The 19596-nt window shown below is 42.6% G+C and overlaps 1 protein-coding gene across 15 annotated transcripts in view; it reads left to right on the top strand.

Annotated features, from left to right (window-relative positions):
- The window catches only part of SEMA5B (semaphorin 5B), a 543893-nt gene that overhangs the window by 50234 nt on the left and 474063 nt on the right, over positions 1–19596 (top strand). Inside the window, exon 1 of one of the 15 annotated variants that reach the window (XM_039330070.1) lies at positions 6510–6641. The exons of the other annotated variants lie outside the window; for them this stretch is intronic. The gene's annotated coding sequence lies outside the window, so the exon portion shown is untranslated. Of the gene's footprint in view, positions 1–6509; positions 6642–19596 lie in introns of those variants that run through there. 15 annotated transcript variants of the gene reach the window in all.

Below are 19596 nucleotides of genomic sequence, written 5' to 3' on the forward strand. Positions count from 1 at the left end.
TGGATTTGTATTGTGCCTTTTGATTGAAAATTGATTCTAGTGGGCCCGTGCAAATAATTCAGTGAGAATGAAATATTACTCTGCTCCTTAAAGTTTTAGCATAGCAGCTCTAAAATTTGGTTCTTATTCAAGTCAAGGCATATGCACAAGATACTTCTACTAAATTTGGTTCCCATGGTTCAAAAGGAGGACACTGTTGCACTGAGAAAGCTTCAGAGAGGTACAGATTGAAACATCTGCAGAGCACCTCCTGAGGTCAGGAAAACCTGGAAGCAAGTCCTTGTGTATATATTTCTGAGAGTAAGCTTTAGGGAACCACATTGATCTCAGTGGATCTCCTTGTTTCTTAACGCATTTGCTTCTGTATTCAAATTGTGTAAGAATGCCACTCTCTGCAAAGAGAGTTAAGATACAGTGCTTCTAGCTAAGTCAGTATTTTGCATTGTACATAAAATTGACCCTTCAATTTCAACTTCTACGAACTAATGTTATTCTGTGACAAACTGTTTAAAATGTAAAGGAAAATATAGAGAAGTTCATATGCCACACATGCAACAGAATGTAGCCAGTTGGTGTTGTTTGAAAACTGTCTTGCTGTGTAATGAGTCCTTTAAAACTGGGCCTTATAGGCTTTAACACTGAATTCTTGATTTTCTTATTAAGCCCCAGTATGTGCAAGTTGGGACTAATATTTCTAACACCATTTTCTTGAGCACAGGTTCTCCTCAGGGCTATATCCTAAGTCTAATCTGTTGTTCATCCTGTTGATCCATGACTGTTATGTAAGGTTTGCTACAAACCATATTGTGAAGTATGTGGATGATACAACAGTAGTGGATCTTATTCAGGATGACAGTGAGAAAGCTTACCGCAAGGAGGTAGAGGGTTTGGTAAAATAAAAAAATAGCCTTGTTTTAAATGTAGGAAAAACAAAAACAAAAAAATTTTTTTGTCATTGCCGGTAATGGGGTGGGTGTGGTTTCACTATGATGTATCCGGCCTGTCGGCCAGCAGTTTGACACCCGTGTTATATAGGGACAATCGAGAGCATCCTGTCATACTGCATTACTGTCTAGTTTGGAAGCATTACTGCTTCAGATAAGAAGGCAGTGCAGAGAGTGGTAAGGACAGCAGAAAAGTTTATTGATAGTTTACTTCTTTCTATCCAGGACGTATCATATAGGCACTGCTTGAATAGGGTCTGCAGTATTGTCAGGGATGCTACAAATCCTCTCCATTACTAGTTTTCCTTGTTACCTTCTGGGAGGAGGTTTCATGGTATCCGAAGCAGAACATCTAGATTCAGTCACAGCTTTGTTCCATATAGTATTAACCTTGTGAACTCTCAGATTTCCTCTTTCCATTATGTAGTCAAAATGGACAGTGATTAATATGTGTGTGTGTGTGTGTGTGTGTGTATATGTATCTCTGTGTGTGTGTAAGTGTATGTATACATGTATATCTGTGTATATATATATATGTGTGTGTGTATGTGTGTATACAGTATGTATGTATATAGCATGTGTGTGTGTGTGTGTGTGTGTGTGTGTGTGTGTGTGTGTATGTAGGTCTTTGGTTATTGGGTTTTCTCCTGTGTCAAATTGGAAGTGTCTTGGCGACGTTTCGACGAAATCTCATTCGTCATCTTCAGGCTGGTGTTTTCGGCTTCGTGCTTCTAGGAGCAATACACACACACACACACACACACACAGAAAAACACGTTTTTTTAGAGTGGGCAACAGAATTTCATTTTTAATGTGTGCCAATGTGCTCACATTATCTTATCTTAAAAAAAAGAAACAAAGAATTAAAAATAATAAAAAGAAATGGAAAAGAGAAAAAGCAATGCAACAACAAAAATATGTATGTGTATATTGTACATATAACAATTTCAGTGAATAATTACCATATTTCATAGTAATTATCCTTACATGTTCTCTATAAGCAATTTGTAAGTTGCAAATAACATCAAGTTTACAATTCATTGAGTAATTAAGGCTGTGTAATGAATGCTTGGAGATATACCTTTGTTTTTAAAACTTTCCCCCAGAGACCCAGGTGTAACAACTGTCTGCTACAGATGTAACTTTTAGGTAAATGGTGAATTATCAGAGGTATTCACAATGTCATATCAAGTTGGCCCTCCTTGTGGCCCTATACGAGATATCATTCTTCATTGTATTAAATAATAGAAAAAAATTGAGCACTCATTTTTTTTCCTTCAGTGGAGGAAATGCTAGTGTCTCATATCTTTGCTCAGAGACATAATAATCTTTTTCATTTTCCCACTCTTCTTAGCTTTCTGGGGATCAACATCCTTACAGCAGTACAATAGCATTCATCCAGTTCTGGAAAAGGTCACATTCTCCCTAAAGGTTTGAGTTTGGAGCTTAGGGGGTGCTTTAGAGCCATTTCTATCTGAGCCTCAAGTATCTTCTTTGGAGCTAAGCCTACTTGGATAGAAACAGCTTCACTTCAGTTAATCTTAATGTCAAGCTGTTGCCTTGGTTGCTGTAATATAGGTTATGAGGGGTTGTCCTTGAAGAAACTTCAGTTTGTAAAAAAATACAAGGGTACTGCCTGGAGCTACATGTTAAGAACCATAAATACCCAGTTTCATATAATATCAGTTCTGGGTTGTAATTTAGGTTGCTGGTATTAACTTGCAAGGCCCTTAATTGTTCCAACCAGGTGGAGTCCCTTGCAGAGTTGTAGCAGGCTCCCAGGTAAGGTGCTCCAGACCTGGTGGTTGCCAGGTCCCGAACACCTTCCCTAGGACTTCACTGTCTTTCTGGAAGCAAGCAGACTCTTATTCTCCCATGTATTTTACAAGTAGTCCTTGACTTGCTACCATTCATTTAGTGACCTGAAGTTACAGCCGCCCTGAAAAAAGGGACTTATGACAAGCTTTCACACTTAGGATCGTTGCAGCATTCCCCCTGGTCATGTGATCAAAATTTGGAGGCTTGGCAACGGGCATGTATTTATGACGGTTGCAGTGTCCCGAGGGTCATGTGATCATCTTCTGACAAGCAAGGTCATTGGGGAAGCCAGATTAACTTAACAACTGTGTTACTAACTTAATGACTGCAGTGATTCACTTAACAATCGTGGCATGAAAAATCGCAAAGTAAAGCAAAACTCACTTAACCGTCTTGCTTAGCAACAGAAATGTTGGCCTCAATTTTGGCTCATAAGTCGAGGACTGCCTGTATTATGCAGTGGTGTTCCAGTTGGTCTGATTGTTCATTTATTTCAGTGCTCTCTGCTTTTGTTGATAATTTTTAACTATTTTAAGAGATTTTACTTTGGCTTTTTTTTTTTTTTTGAGAATTGGACATTTTGACAGCAGGTTTGATATAATGATTAAGGCACCAGGCTAAAAACTGGGAGACTGTGACTTCTAGTCCCGCCTTGCAGGAAAGCTAGCTGGGTGACCTTGAGCCAGATATTCCCTCTCAGTCCAACCCAAGGTTGTTATCGTGGGAAAATAGGAGGAGGAAGGAGTATGAGGTATAGTATGTTTGCTGCATTGAATTGTTTATAAAAATAAGGCAGGATATAAATGAATAAAAAAAAATAGTCCTGGGAAAATTTTCTTCTGAATGGAGCATAAACAAATTCCAGTGTGAGCTGAAGTGCAATATATGTTAAGAACAAACATTTAATCTAATCTGATCTAATCTAATCTAATCTAATCAATTTATCAAATTTTAAAACCTCCCATCTCTCTCTCACAGAGGGATTCTGGATGGTACACAAATATAACATTGAATTATAAAAGCAGTATATAACATTTAAAACAACAAGAATGAATTATGAAATATGTCCTTTTTATTCTATAATTTCAAATACTCTTTTGCTCAAAGTGACCCTTTTCTGTATGACCTGCACAAACTTAACACTTGCATTGCCTGTCAGTTGTCTAGAGTAGACAGGATGAAACCCAGTGATGGAGTGCAGGCTCTTGATTTAGGGATAGCTTGCTTTGATTGACTCCTGGTTTTCAGCATTCTGGCCTGTGGGTTGGGAAATTGCACTGCCCTCCTTTGTTATGCTGTAACATGATATGAACGTTATGGGTAAGTAGGTAATTTTGTTCTGAAGTGCGCCCAGTGGATTTAATTTAATGATTTGGTTAATGTTAAAGTTAGGCTAGGATTATAGTTGTAATAACTGTGCTTCGCCCCAGAAGTTCCTGTGTTTGAGCAAATGTTTCAGTGTTTGAAATGTTTGAAGAAAATAATAAGCAAAATACAATGCTGCTGTGGAAATAGTAATACAGATTCCTCTATTCCTAGCAAATAAAGATCCCTTAACTTGGTTTAAACAGTAACTTTCTATTTTCTCTTTTTAATTTGCATAGAATTCAACACAGCTTCCTGAAATAGCTCTTCAGCTATTTTTGTTAAACATTACAATGTAATTCAACTGAATGAAGTATATGCAGATAGGAAGCAGCAATTACGGCATTCAGCTTCTTCTTTGATTCACAAAGTTAGGGATTTTGCCCTGCTACAACTGTAAATGCCAGCTGGTGATTGGAATCTAAAGGCTGGTTGGTGCTTTGAAAGTAGAGATCTTTAAACTAATTAGGGGTTTTTGAAATATGTCAAGCAGTGTGACAGTCTGAATGATGCTAAGAAGCACAGCCAGGGTACGGAATGTAATAACGTTCTGCAACCCTCTGGAAATGTGCTTGCCATATTCTGTCCGAGCCATTTTCCTCACTAGAGTCCAGGTCAAAAGTTTGGTATTTTCACTTTGTGCATTTCTGCGTGACCCAACACATGCAACATCACTCCTTGCCTCTTTCTCTACAAGTGCAACCCTTTAAGAAAGTCATCTACTGAGCTTCAGGTTAGATCAGGGGTCTTCAAACTTGGCCCTTTTATGACTTGTGGACTTCAACTCCCAGAATTCCTCAGCCAGCATGCCTGGCTGAGGAATTCTGGGAGTTGAAGTCCATAAGTCATAAAAGGGCCAAGTTTGAAGACCCTTGGGTTAGATGATGAACCTGGACTGGGACCTCCTCAGTCCTAGCCCGATGCCTAAAATATCACACCATGTTGGCTGTAGGTTAGCAAGATGTCATACAAAGAGCTGAAAGCATAAGTAGCTTCATGCAATCCATTTATGAAAAAAGAATTTAAATTTGATTTTCAAGGTGTCTTTTGGAGGAAAGTTTTATATATGTAAGAAGATAGGATAACAATAACTGTCCTGATATATTTTATGTGTCTCTAAGCATAGAGATTTTCAAGCAAAGGATTTGGTTGGAAATTTAAAAGCCATTTTATTTATACAAAATGCTGACCAGGATGAAATATTAGCTAAGGCTGTGGTCTTTGAGCAACAAGGGCCAAAATCCCATTGAAAGGCATATTGAAAGAAATTTCTTCCAATTGCAGATTTTCTACCTTCAGTGGAGGTGTTGCATAATATTGCATTCTGCCTGGGACGTGTGACCCATTTAACTCATGACAGCCTACTTGAGTAAATGTGGATAAGATGGCACTGGACAGCTATTGTCCTACTCACAGTTGCACCAGTAGGACATTAAATAATTTAGCAGGCCAAGTTCTTCAGTAGCAGAGTATAGATATGCTGAGCAGTAAGTAGTTTTGTTGTCTTCTTGTTTTTGTTTGTAGGTATATTAATAGTTTGTGGCACACAAGTGTTATGTGCTATTTTTTTTATACAGAACCTCTGTATACAGACTTCAGCCTAGTGTTATAAAACTCATAAGGTGATAATGGAATGTGGCAAACACATACCACTTATTGATTTTATTTTTCCAGCTGATGGGTGTGTTATTCGTTGATTTGTTTATGTATCCCAATTTTATTATTTTTATAAATAATTCAAGGCAGCAAACTTACTTAATGCTCCTTTCTGCGCCTGTTTTCTTCACAATATGCCGGATTTCATGCGTAAAGTGAGATTAGAACTCACAGTCTTCTGGTTTCTAGTCTGGTGCCTTAACCACTAGGCCAAAGTTGCTCTCATGAGTATCTTGTGGGTATTTGTCATTTAACACTGAGATTTCTGCTTGCTGGGTTTTTTTTGCCCACAATTCTCATCTACCCTTAGCTTGGTGGACTTCTAATTGATGCTCCTTTTTGTCCTCTTTGGATGACTGATCAGAAGGTGACTTGTTGGTTCGCTTAATATACTTACTGTCCCTCAGATACTTAACTCCTGGCTCCCCGTACACATTGCTACATAACGGGATATTGCCTAGATACAGTTTTGTAGGTTTAAATGTAATTTTTTTTTTTGTCATTCTTTTGCTTTCAAGGATCCTTTCGTACATTGATTGGGAAAACACAATTTTGAGGTGTAAATAGTGTCTGTGAAAGCCCTGTTCAATCTCTTTTTTTAATTACGAAAAGCCAATAAAAGAGTTAATCTTATATATTATTTTCCCCTTGGTTGATCATCAGATTAAATATCAGAATCTTTCTACCTTCTTGTCTCTGTCTCCTGCAATCATTGGATCTCTAGCTGTCGCTGCTGCAGGAAATGAAAAGATAGCCTGGAAGTCTGAGTCCAGCATTGTCTAAGGAAATTAACATGTGAATCATGCTATGGCTGAAAACTCAATTGCTTTTTCAATCTTGGAACATGTGAAGATTCAGGTATAAATATTGGGATGATCCCATTCCCTTGCTGCCCCAAGATTACAAAAAAGGCTAGAGCAGTGGTTCTCAACCTTTTTAATGCCGCAACCCCCAACCGGTTGTAAGTCAAGGACTACTCAACCGGTCGTAAGTCGAGGACTACTCAACTGGTGCAGCACCGTTTGCAGAATGGGACTTTTGGCGGGCTCAGCAGGGCAGAGACAGCCTGGACAATTCCTATTGGCTTTTGAAAGCCAATAGAATTAGACTCTATTCAAGAGAGTCTATTCTATTGGCTTTCAAAAGCCAATAGAATAAAAGGGAGTAGCACAGCTAAGGAAAAGGGGGAAAAATGGCGGACTGCGTTGTTTGGCGACCCCCGTGAAATGGTCGTTAGACCCCAAATGGGGTCCCGACCCACAGGTTGAGAACCACTGGGCTAGAGCCTTGCAGAAGCATTTTCTGTTATGTATAATGGCTTTCTGCGCATTACTTTGTGTGTGTGAGGGTGTAAGGCACAATTCCAATACATTTCAGATAATTCTGGGTCATATGTACAAGTAGACCTCGACTTAATGATCATTGTTCAGCAACTGTTCAAAGTTTTGATGGTGCTGAATGTAGGGACTCATAACTGTAACAGACGTTATGCCTGTTGCTGCACCCCGTAACCCATTTGCACTGATGATGAGTTGCCCAGGGCCCCATGATCATGTAATTGCCCTTTGTAATCTTTCTTCCTTTCTGGCAAAGTCAATGGGGAAGCCCTCAGGGAAGTTACAAACTTCTGCCATCTGCCAAGAGGAGTCCCAGTCTCTGGAGGCTGGTTAAATAAGATCCATGCCAAAATCAAGCAAGATTTTCAGACCCAAAACAAAGAGGCAAGTCCATTTAATAACCCCTGAGATCAATTAATGACTGCAACCTGGATTGCAGTTGTTGAGCAGAGTGGTCATGTGACATCTCACTTAAAGACTGCTTTCCTCAATGACCAAGATGCTGGTCCCAATTGTGGAGGTAAGGTCAGATGTAAAGACCAGGACCATAGCTAAGCCTTGGTGCCTTCCAGTTGCTCGGTTTGATAAAGAGGCTTGACAAGGGAAAGTTAGTACTGATAAAGAAATGTGATGAAATGTTCTCTGGTGCCATTAGAGATCCCTGAATTGCTTTTGTATGGTTGGAAAACCTTCTGTACGTACAGGTATAGCTTTCCAATTGTAAATGTAGAATATCTACTACCTCAGGGCAATTTGCATGTATTTTTAGTCATTTCTTCATATTTGAAAACATGGGAAGATGTTTATAAGTCTGACTGAATATGTAGGGTTTCTAAAAGATTTGCTCTTTGGTTTCTATCCAGTATAATCTTGTCTAGTTAGTTTCTCACTCTTCATTTAGTCATTCGGGAAATCGAGAAGCTGTTGCAATTAGTGAAATGATACAAATGGGATTTCTCCCTGCAATAAAGCACCTTCACTCTCCATTACATTTGAATAATTAAAGACACTGATCCTAAATCACAACTGGTACCATAGTAATAATAGGAAGCTTCTTCTGGTATTGTGCAGCTTTAACAGGGATGCTTAGTTTACATACTTAGACATTTTAAGCATCTTTAATCCATTCTTGGATTTGGAGGTGTCAGCTGGCAAATCTGCTTAGTGAATCCAGAAATCCAGTAGCAATAATGAAGGTCTTTCATTAAAGGAGTTTGGTATAGACTTGTGCTTTCCACATAATACGCCTCTTTATAGGCATGAAAAGGTGAGCTTTGGATGATTAGTTAGATATTTAGAAATAACTCCACATGAATATTTGTTTGGCAATCATTTGAAAATCCTAGAAAACATTTACTTTTGCTTAACTACAAAGCTGATTGGCTATGAGTGACCCAGAACCTATGCCTTTTGCATTTCATCTTTAAGTTCTGTTTATCATCATGCTGAAAAAGCCTTGTTTGGGGGGGGGGGTGTTATTATTTTATTATTTTTTCCCTTGTTGTTTTTTATTCTTGTATATGGTGTTTTTATATCCGTGTAAGCTGCCTTCAGTTGCCATGTGCGAGTAGGCAGCAATATAAATTTTCTAAATAAATAAATATAAACTTCCACTGGTTGATAAATAGTGAGAAAGATTTATTGGTGAGACACTAAAAATCAAACAGACAACTGGGTCTTCTTTCCTTTACAATCCCAGCAATATTTATGGATAGGAATACCTCCCAGACAAAATGATATGCTTCTCTATGTAGATGCCCTGGAGTCTTGGGAATTATTAACAGAAATACAGATAATCCTTATAATTTAGGACCACATTTGAGCCCAAAATTTCTGTTGCTAAGGGAGACAGTTAAGTGATTTTTGCCCCATTCTACAACTTTTCTTGCCACAATTGATAAGTGAATCACTGCAGTTGTTAAATTAGTAAATGGTTGTTAAGTGAATCTATATTCCATATTGACTTTGCTTGTCAGAAGGTCACAAAAGGTGATCACATGACCCAAGACACTGCAACCGCCATAAATACAATTCAGTTGCCAAGAATCTGAATTTTGATCCTGTGACCATGGGGATGTTGCAATGTTCCTAAGTGTGAAAAACCGTCATAAATCACTTTTTTCAGTGCTGTTGTAAGTTCGAACGGTCACTAAACAAACTTGTAAATCAAGGACTACCTGTATAATGCAGAACCACCTTATTGTGGTCAAACTGTCACAAAGAGTTGGTTCATGGGCTAGGTAGGAGAGGCTAATTCATGAACTACGTTGAACCATCCAGCAGGGGAGAACCATGGCCCCAGGAAGCCTGCCTCTTTCCTGTATTTCTCCATTTGGTTTGCAAAATAGAGTGGTGCTAGCTTGAGGTGAAGGTCCAAATTGAGACCCAGAGCAAACTTTGCATCTGGCCATGGCATTTCTGAAATTCCCTATCATGTTACCTTTATTGTGGCCAGCATGATTTCTGACAAAATTTCAACTAGAAACTCTTACTTATCTGAAATGGCAAAAAATTCGGCTTTTTTGAAAGATCAATCGCAAGAGAAGTATCTCTTGGTGTGGAAAAGATGGATAAATTTTATACAATATAGGTATGATATTAGAAAATATTATTTAGCTTTTGAATAATTTATACTTAAAGTTTAAGATATTATTTAGAAGTGTAGAATAGTTTAGTTTTTCTCCTTTTTTTCCTTTTATTATTTTTTTTATTTTCTTTCTTTTTCTCTTTCTGTTTTTTTTTATATATATAATGGAGTTAATGTATTTAACAATTCGTTCATTGAATATAATCATATTTGTTTGTGGTTTATTTGAGTTTATAAGCTTTTTCTACTAAGTTTTAGTTAGCTCTGTATCTAGCTCTGGAGGGTTTTGGGGAGGGTTGGGAGGGATTGGGAAAGGGATTTTTATTGTAAAATTGTAAAAATTATAATAAAAAAAATTTCAACTAGAAACCTTGTTTTAATTGAACTGCAACAGCTTAGCAGCTGATAAGTAACATTGACTTATGCTAGTGCAAGTCATCAGGTATCTCATTAGGATAAAGTTTTGTTGGATTCTGTTTTTCGTTAAACATTCCAGAATATCTTGGACTTAGAAATTTGGTTGCCACTTTCCTATGATTGCTTCTGGCATCTGCTCCATATCAAACTGATGCTTTTGGTTCTGTCTACTACTTGCCTCCAGCAAATGCAAGGTTGGCAGACAAGAGTTTAAAGTTCTGCTGTATTGCCACTGGCATTTGATTCATTCTGAATATTGAGCTGTGCTTCTGAAAACATAGTTGAAGGTGGAGAGAGAATCCCATAATATTGGAAGGCCACTTTGGGGCATAGTTGTCTTCCTCTAAAAACAATAAAGTCTAGCTTATTATGGAATAAGATGGAGCTAGGATCATGCTAGACCATATATTGTGCTAAATCTACCAAAATATTAAAAAGTAATGTACTTAAAATGTTAAAAAAAATAAAGCTTCTCTCTTGCGCACAATTCCCATTCTCCCATTTGAGAATTCTATCACCTTATTTCCACCCTCGCCCCTATGGATTTGACGTCAGTTAACCTTAACTTGGTTAAGAAGTATTGAATTGTAGCCTCTCAAAGGTAATTTTTTACCTCTAAACATGATGTTTTGGAGATAGCATTGTATAAGGAAAGATTACAGGAAGAATGCAGAAAAAATGAGTTAAACTTACTGTAGCTCGCTTTATTGTGAAAAGCCAAACTGTTCCCACATTGTACCTTGTATATTTAAATTGTGCATATGGAGAAAATATCAGTTTTAGGGTGCTTTTGCTCTCGATCATATCTCCTTTCTCCTTTTCCCGTTCCCTTCTAATTTTCAAAATATTCTTGCTGAGAAATAGGGCAGAAATATTGGGTCATTAAATGCTTCTTCTACATATATGAGAAAGAACTTTTTAAGAAGCTTTGGATCTGGGGGCTGCTGGGGAGGGTGTGTTCTTTATGCAAAGGGCAATTGAGTTTGATTTTGATTCAGTGATTAAATCTGTCCTTCATGAATGCAAATAGTGTAGGATCCAGAAGATCAGGAAGTGTAAAAACACCCAGTTCTCCAGCACTGGAGATGGATAATCCACGCAGTGGGTTGAGACTGTATTCCTGGCCAATCAGATCAGTCAGCCAAAGTTGCCACGCCCCGTCATGGACCATGATCCTTTAGTCTTGACTGATCTGGCCATGCGAGACATCTACAACTTTTGGCTCCTGGGCAGGTATAGTTCCTTTCCATTAGGGGGGATTTTTTCTAGTAGCTGAAATTGCTTAGTTTAAAAGTTAATTAGAGATAATTTAATTCAATTTAATTGACCACTCAAAAATTTCCTTGCTAAATTGTAAAACTCAGGAAGTCAGATTCCTACAGGGGAAACCACCCCCACTTAAAAGGGGGAAATCCCTAACTCCCCTCCCTAACCAACCCCAGCCACCTTCCAGCAGCCGGCAGCCGCCTTAAACAAACGGGGAGGCTCGGGCAACCCCTCGCGTTTACAAACAAAAAAAAAAAAAAAAAAAGACAGAAAGGCAAGCAGTTAGCAAGGGAAGCGGAGGACAAAGGGGACGCATGCTGGGAGGGAGATTGATTAAGGGAAACAGCTGGCGTGCGAAGGAGCAGTCTTTTCACTCCAGGCTGCTCAGGATTTTTTAAACGAGGCGCCATTGTCTGCACAGCTGGAAGCACGCGCAGCTCTTTGTTACAACCGCACGTGGCATAGGCAGCCTTGTTAACACATGCGCAGTAGTTTCCTGGCAGCGGCGGCCATATTTTTTGTCCAAACAGGGGAGTTAAAGTTCCTTAAGAAAGCTAGGTTCAGCCGCTGGAGTGAATTAATAGGCAAGCAGTACTGGGGTACTAAAGCATCTATTATTCATTCAGAGACATTCAAATCAGACACATAGCTACTGGTTCCAGGACTTGGTGTCTTCTACCTAAAGTAAATAAGAACCTTTCATAACTAACTGTGTTTAGTTGCCTTTGGCTCCTCCCAGACTTCGGGTCCCCCATTAGTGGCCCGTACGCCTCTGGATTTAGTGGTGGGTTCCAGGCATCCCCAGTCGCGTGCCTGTCCTTACCCACCATAGTCAAGCCGGGTTCCAGGCATTCCCATTAGCGTGCCTGTTCTTATCCGTGCACAGTGACTAACTCTGACAATTTTGCAGAGTCTGCTCCTGAGTTCCAGACGCCCCCAGTAGTGCGCCTGTCCTTACTCAAAGTTGGAGCTCTCCTACTACCTGGGTCCCCCCTATCGCGGCCCAGCGTTAGTGGAGAATGGAGGAAGCAATCATTCCCTCCACTGGAGCCCCGCCTTCATCCTCTGGAGCACCTGCTTCAGAGGATTCGGAATCCTCTGCAGCCCCTAGAAAGGCTGCAAGGAAGTCATCAAAGAAGGCTGACAAACAGGCAATCAGAAGACACCAAGCCCTAGAAAAAGAGTTCGACAGAGCCCAGAAAAGGGCCAGAATTGAAAATAGGCAGAATGGGGGAATAGGTCCTGACCTACCGCTGGGTCTCCCTTCATCCCCACGGGCCATTTGGTCATTAGGGAACTCATCACAGTCCCAAACAGAGGGTGGGATAGGCGAATTCTCATCGCTCTCCCGATCCCCCTCCCCACGGAGGTTACAGGAAACCCCGAGGACCATGCTAACCACAGCACCTGCAGGGTCGCAGGCAATGGTCACTCCTCCTGCATTGACAGGGGATCTGCTAGCTACCCTAATAGCACAGGCAGTGGACCGTGCATTTGAGGCCAGGGCTCAAACTTCAAAAGCCAAGCCTCTAGGACTTAGAACGAGGCATCGGGAGGAAACGGAGGATCATCAGGACCTCTCCTCCATCTCAGACTCGTCGGTCTCTGAGGAAGCTTACCTGGACCAGCCAGGTACGTCACAAGGGATTCAAATGTCTGAGGAGGAGGAGGACACCTCACCTCAAGGGCCGTCCTTCAGCGGCCTGTTTAACCCTTCTCTTTTTGTTACTATTCTGCGCAAGGCTGAGGCCACAGCCCATCTGGGGCATGGGACACCAGCGGAGCCTGTCACAGTTGACACGGAGGCTGAGCCGACGTTCGCCGAAAAGGTAACCACTCAACACCGCATACCATGCCCGACCATGTTCCTAAACACAATAAGGAAACAGTGGGCAGCGCCAACCTCCCTACCGCTTCCTAGCAATGCGGAGAGGAAGCTATTTAACGTAGCAAGGGAGCTAGAGGGAACATTGGAGGTGCCGGTGGTGGACGAACCCATAGGTCCCCTGATATCGGACACGGCCATATCAGGAGATTTTGCTGAGGCTCTTAAAGCCGAGGACCGAAAGAGTGAGTCCAACTACAGGAGAACGCACCAGGCAATAGCTTGGGCTACCAGGGCGTCTACCTCTGCGTCCTTTTTCTCCAGAGCCACACTTTGTTGGCTCCGTGAGTTACAGGGCCGGGTTCCCATGGAGGATATACGCACTCACCAGGAACTCAGCAAAATGGTAGCGGCCACGGAATATGCGTCGGACGCAACACTGTTAGCGACCAAGTTTTCAGCCAAGGCAATGGCGGCAAACAACACGAGCAGGCGCATCCTCTGGCTAAAGAACTGGCAGGCGGATACCAAATCCAAGTGGAAATTGGCTTCGGCTCCGTACCAAGGGGCAAAGCTGTTTGGTGAGGCACTAACGCCATACCTGACAGAGAACAAGGACAAGCGCAAGGTCCTTAAACACATGCTTAAAAGGCAGGACAAGAGACCCGGCTCCTGGGGAAGGAAACAATCCTTTCGTACGGAAGCCAGGGTCAACTACTTTCAAAATTCCCAACCCTTCCAAGCTAGACAGGATAGGGAAAGACAGGGGGACAGACAGAACACAAGACATAGGCAAACACAGGGAAGACGGCCCTTTCGGGGGAACAACCGCCCCTTCCGCCGTACCAGATGACTCCCGCCCAGACCTTCCCATAGGGGGCAGACTAGCAGGGTTTGCTCCCCAGTGGGAAGAGACCACCACGGACGTATGGGTCAGGAACACCATACGTCATGGTCTATCTCTAGAATTTCTCTCAAAGCCCCCGAACCGCTTCCGCCCGTGCCCCTGTCCCACAAACCCAACAAAGAGAAGGCTCATGAACGAGGCCGTTCAGCACCTTCTAAACATACGGGCCGTAGAGCCGGTGCCTATGAACCAGAGAGACCAGGGGTTTTATTCTATCCTCTTCGTGGTCCCAAAACCCTCGGGGGGTTGGAGAGCCGTTTTGGATTTGAAAAGGCTAAATTTCTACATAAAATACCGCAAATTCAAAATGCAGACACTACGCTCCATCCTTGGAAGCGTAAGGAAAGGGGATTTTCTGGCATCGATCGACCTCACGGAGGCATACTTGCACATCCCTATCTCTCTGGCTCACCGCCGCTTTCTACGGTTTGCCTACAGGGGGCACCATTTTCAATACAGGGCACTTCCATTCGGCCTGTCATCAGCGCCCAGGGTGTTCACCAAGATTCTGGCGGTTCTGGCAGCACAACTAAGAAACGTACCAGTCAGAGTCCAGTGCTACCTGGACGATATTCTAATCCAGTCATCGTCCGCCCAGCAGTCTCGGGCGGACCTAAAGTTAGTGATAAAAATGCTGCAGGACCACGGCTTCTCGGTGAACTTTCCAAAGAGCCATCTAACCCCAACTACGAGAATACTCCACCTGGGAGCGGTCATAGACACAAAGGAATGCAAGGTGTACCTATCACAGGAACGCCTCAGCAGCATAAAGAAAGCCGTAAAACAGGTAAGCCGCGGTCAGTCAGTGACGCTGGTCTGCCTTTCCCAGCTGCTAGGGAAGATGATATCGACCATAGCAATAGTTCCTTGGGCAAGGCTGCACTCAAGAGAACTGCAATGGTTCATGCTCCCGTTTCAGAGACAACAAATCAGTGCATCCCGGAAGAGGGTAGGCATACCTCTGAGAGTACGACACTCCCTCAGGTGGTGGCTATCTCCAGCTCTCCTCAGGGGGTCCCCCTTCAGGGAACCAGACAGAGTAGTAGTCACAACAGATGCGAGCTTATTCGGCTGGGGAGGCCACTTGGGGACCAAGTGGACACAGGGCCGCTGGTCAGCGGTGGATCTCCGACACAACATAAACTGGCTCGAGCTGCGGGCTATTCACCTAGCGTTAAGGCATTTTCACAGCAGCATAAAAGGCAGGCACGTACTGGTCCTGACGGACAACGTGACAGCCAAGGCCCACATAAACCGTCAGGGGGGCACACACTCTCGCTCGCTCTCGGCCGAGGCCCTCCTACTGGGGGCCTGGGCGGAACAAAATCTGGCCTCCATAAAGGCCGACCACATATCGGGGGAGGCAAACATCCAAGCAGATCTGTTGAGCAGATCAACAATAGATCACTCGGAGTGGCAACTACACCCGAGGATCTTCAGGGAGGTCTGTCACCGCTTCGGGCTTCCCCAGGTGGACCTTTTTGCCTCTCCTTCCAATGCCCACCTAACTCGCTTCTTCTCCCGATTCCCATCCAAGGGAGCAGAGCAGACGGACGCGTTACGGAGCCCATGGCCAAGGGGGCTCCTGTACGCGTTTCCACCCTTACCTCTCCTTCCGGCGGTAGTACGCAAGATTCTGCGGGAAAGGGCCGAGGTAATCCTTGTGGCCCCTTATTGGCCAAGGAGACCTTGGTTCGCAGACTTGAGGAGTCTCTCCCGCACGAATCCATGGCGGATTCCTCCGGAGAGGATCTCCCTCAAGCAGGGGGAGATCTCCCACCCAGAGCCACAATGGCTACAACTAGCCGTCTGGCTCTTGAACGGTCAATTTTAGCCAAGGGGGCTTGCTCACAGGGTGTAATTAGGGTCATACAGGCATCAAGGCGCCCCTCCACGAACCGTATCTACGAGGCCACGTGGAGAAGCTTCCAATCATGGTGCTCTAAACAGGAATTGTTACTCGAAGGGATCACAATTCCCAAGATCCTAGAATTTTTACTAGATGGCCTAGAGAGGGACCTCTCGCCAAACACACTGCGCAGGCAAATCGCCGCCCTCTCAACTATACTTTCTGCCAGCCCCGGTGAATCCTTGGGCAAGCATCCCTTAATACGATCCTTCCTCAAGGGGGCTGCAAACATCAGACCGCCAACCGTGCACAGGTATCCATCGTGGGAACTACCACGAGTACTACAAGCTCTTACCAGAGCGCCCTTCGAACCACTCAAAACATGTGACATTCGCTATCTGACCCATAAGGTAGCATTCTTGGTAGCCATCACGTCAGCTCGGCGGATATCCGAGTTAGCTTCTCTCTCAATGAGGAAGGACCTGTGCCATTTTCACAGGGACAAGGTAGTCCTAAGAATAGACCCTTCATTCATTCCAAAGGTCAACTCCCTTTTTCACAGATCACAGGAAATAGTCCTACCAGACTTCTGTCCAAACCCAGCTCATCCCCTGGAACAACAATGGCACACCTTGGACGTACGCAGGGCACTAAGACATTACATTTCACGCACAGCGGAATTCCGACGCTCGGAAGCGCTTTTCATATCCTTCCACCCTGCTACTAGGGGCCGGAAGGTCTCGTCCTCTACCATCGGTAGGTGGATTAGGGCATGCATCACGGGGGCATACCAGGCGGAGTCCTTGCAAGTCCCCAAGCATATCACAGCCCATTCCACAAGGAGTGCTGCCACCTCAGCAGCATGGGCCATGCAGGCTTCTATTGAAGAGGTATGCAGGGCAGCCACTTGGGCCTCGCCCTCTCCATTCATTCGTCATTACAAAATCGACAGGTACTCCTCTGCAGAGGCCTCCTTCGGTAGGAGGGTTCTCCAGCAGGTGCTAGACCAAAGTTGCACACGGGACCAGTCTATTCCCCAACCCAAGGGACAATAGGCTTTGGTATGTCCCACTGCGTGGATTATCCATCTCCAGTGCTGGAGAAGGGGCGTTGACTTACCTGAACGCCTTTTCTCAGCACGGAGATGGATAATCCACACCCACCCTTATAGACTAGAATAATAGGGTATATTTAGTGGAGCCAAAACGTCTTACTGTCAGTCAATGGCTGCGCTCGAGTCAAGACTAAAGGATCATGGTCCATGACGGGGCGTGGCAACTTTGGCTGACTGATCTGATTGGCCAGGAATACAGTCTCAACCCACTGCGTGGATTATCCATCTCCGTGCTGAGAAAAGGCGTTCACGTAAGTCAACGCCCCTTTTCCTCTATTCCTCTATATTTTTATTGCTATCAATTTTTGTTCCTGAGTGATATTTTTGACTGATTGGACCAAGATGAACAGCAGCAACAACAGCTGGATCTAGTAAAGATTCTGAAGATAAAAAAAATTAAGACCAAACAATTATCAATAAAACATCTCTGGTTGTCCAGAAATATGAGCAGCCTGCTATCTGGCTGCTGGTTTTGATCCTATGTGTATATTATCTTTGGGTTTGGGGGTTATTCATCTATTTTACTTATTGAACTCATTTACCTGATGCCTAACCTCTCTGGATACTAAACCTTGGCCTGTTTCACCACCACAGTAAAACTGTGATTGTTTTTATCCTTTGTTTGCTGGCCTGCATAACTGAGCCTTTTGGGTAGAATGGGGAATATTAATTCTTAGTCAAGCTCTATATTTATATTTATTTCTTCTCCTAAGGGTGCAATGGAGCTCGTCAATGTTAAGCTCCAGATGATTCTCAAGATGGCTCACCAGAAGGTTGGGGATATGTTAGAAGGGGCATTTCAATGTTTGGCAGTCTGTCTTCAGTGAATTTCTTCTGGTTGATTTCAACAAACTCGTTAAGCATGATATTCCCAGCTGCAGTTTTCACTTTCCTTAGTTCAGGAAAGCTTAGGTTATGTTTTGATGTGAGTCCAAAAAAACAACAAGATGTTTTGTGAGGCAAAATACATTGCACTTCACCTTGTATATTACTCAAAATGTTTAGAAAATGTGCCCTTTGGTGGGATGACAGTTGTCCTATCCATCTATGGGAGGAAGATCTTCTCTTAAAAAAATGCAGTGTTGGGAGCAGTTAATTTGATCTAGAGATGCTTAAGCAAACTCCATTCAGGCTATCAGTTTTTCTGTCCCATGTTTCCACTACAGTGCTAAAAAAAGGGTTCTTCTGAGCATTGTAGATTTCCTGAGAAGTTTGGATTGTTGCCACAGAGGCAATTTGGAAGGATTTGAAGGACATTTTGCCCAAGGGGGTTGTGTCTTTTGCCAGTATAAGATGTGAACCTATGTGCTGGGCAAGTTTACTGATTTCTCCAAATTGAGGATATTTAGGAACATTCGGGTACAGGTTACCCAGCTTGCTGTTAAGAAAATTTCAAGTAGGCATACCATATATCGCTGACCTTTATTGTCAGTTTGCAATGTGCACTTGTCTCTTAAATATATTGAAAATATAAAGGCAAACAGCAGTTTTCTGGCTTCAAGTGAAGTACTGCACTAAAAACAATCCAATACAATGAATCTTGCCCAACATACATTGTGACATTTTAGCTGAGAGGCTTTTTTAATCAATTGATTGTTGTCCTATTTAGACTCAAACATGAAAGCCCTAGCAACAGAGAATGAATGAAACTCTGAGGTGGGGCCATATAGTACAAATTTATTGAAAATGAAATCCGTGCACCATAAATTCTCAGTAAGAATTCTGTATTTGTCTTGTAGACACATTTCACATCAGATGACAGATCTGAAGAAGCAAACTCTACCAAAGGAGCTACATTTTATAATTAAGTTTCTTATTAGAAGCCACAGCATAAATGTGGGATTAAAGTAAAAAACATTGCCTCACTGCACAGTCTGATAGATGTCTCCGGAAGGTAGGCCCACTGAGTTTAATGAGGCATACTGTTAGGTTAGTATGCATAGTTGTTCAGCTTTAATATTGAAAAGCTCAGTTTTGCAGGATTGCATCTTGACCCATAAGATATTTATTTGAAAGTGAACCTTATACTCAGTTCTCTATTAATATGATGCAGTAATGGAAGAGGAAGGGTTAAGAGCCAGGCCATATTGACTCAAACTTCTTTAACATGCTCAGGTGCCTGAGCATGGGCGCCCAGGATGTCCCACTTTGGAGGTTAGTAGAAGTTCCCACCTCCATCCTGTCTACACATTGCTTCTTTTTATCAGTTTTAATATTAATTTTAATGTTTTAACTTTTAATGTCTGATGTTTTAATGGTTTAATCCTGTAATTGTTTTATTCTCTAGCATGATGACTGAAGAATCCACCTATGGGTTATTCCAGTCCTCCTGCCCAATCAGACTAAGTTGTCAAGTTGTCACGCCTCCTCATTATCTAGCTCCTCCCAGTTTCATCTTAGTCTTTCGCCCATGAGGACATAATAATTTGACTCTCTTCATGAAAAGCAGGTCAGGCTAGATATTTAATTCATTGGTGGATACTTCCTGGATACTAGTTTTCTTTCTCTGGG

The sequence above is a fragment of the Crotalus tigris genome, unplaced genomic scaffold, assembly GCF_016545835.1.
Source record: "Crotalus tigris isolate CLP2741 ecotype Arizona unplaced genomic scaffold, ASM1654583v1 scf7180000024424.1579004, whole genome shotgun sequence".
Taxonomy (NCBI): Eukaryota; Metazoa; Chordata; class Lepidosauria; order Squamata; family Viperidae; genus Crotalus; species Crotalus tigris.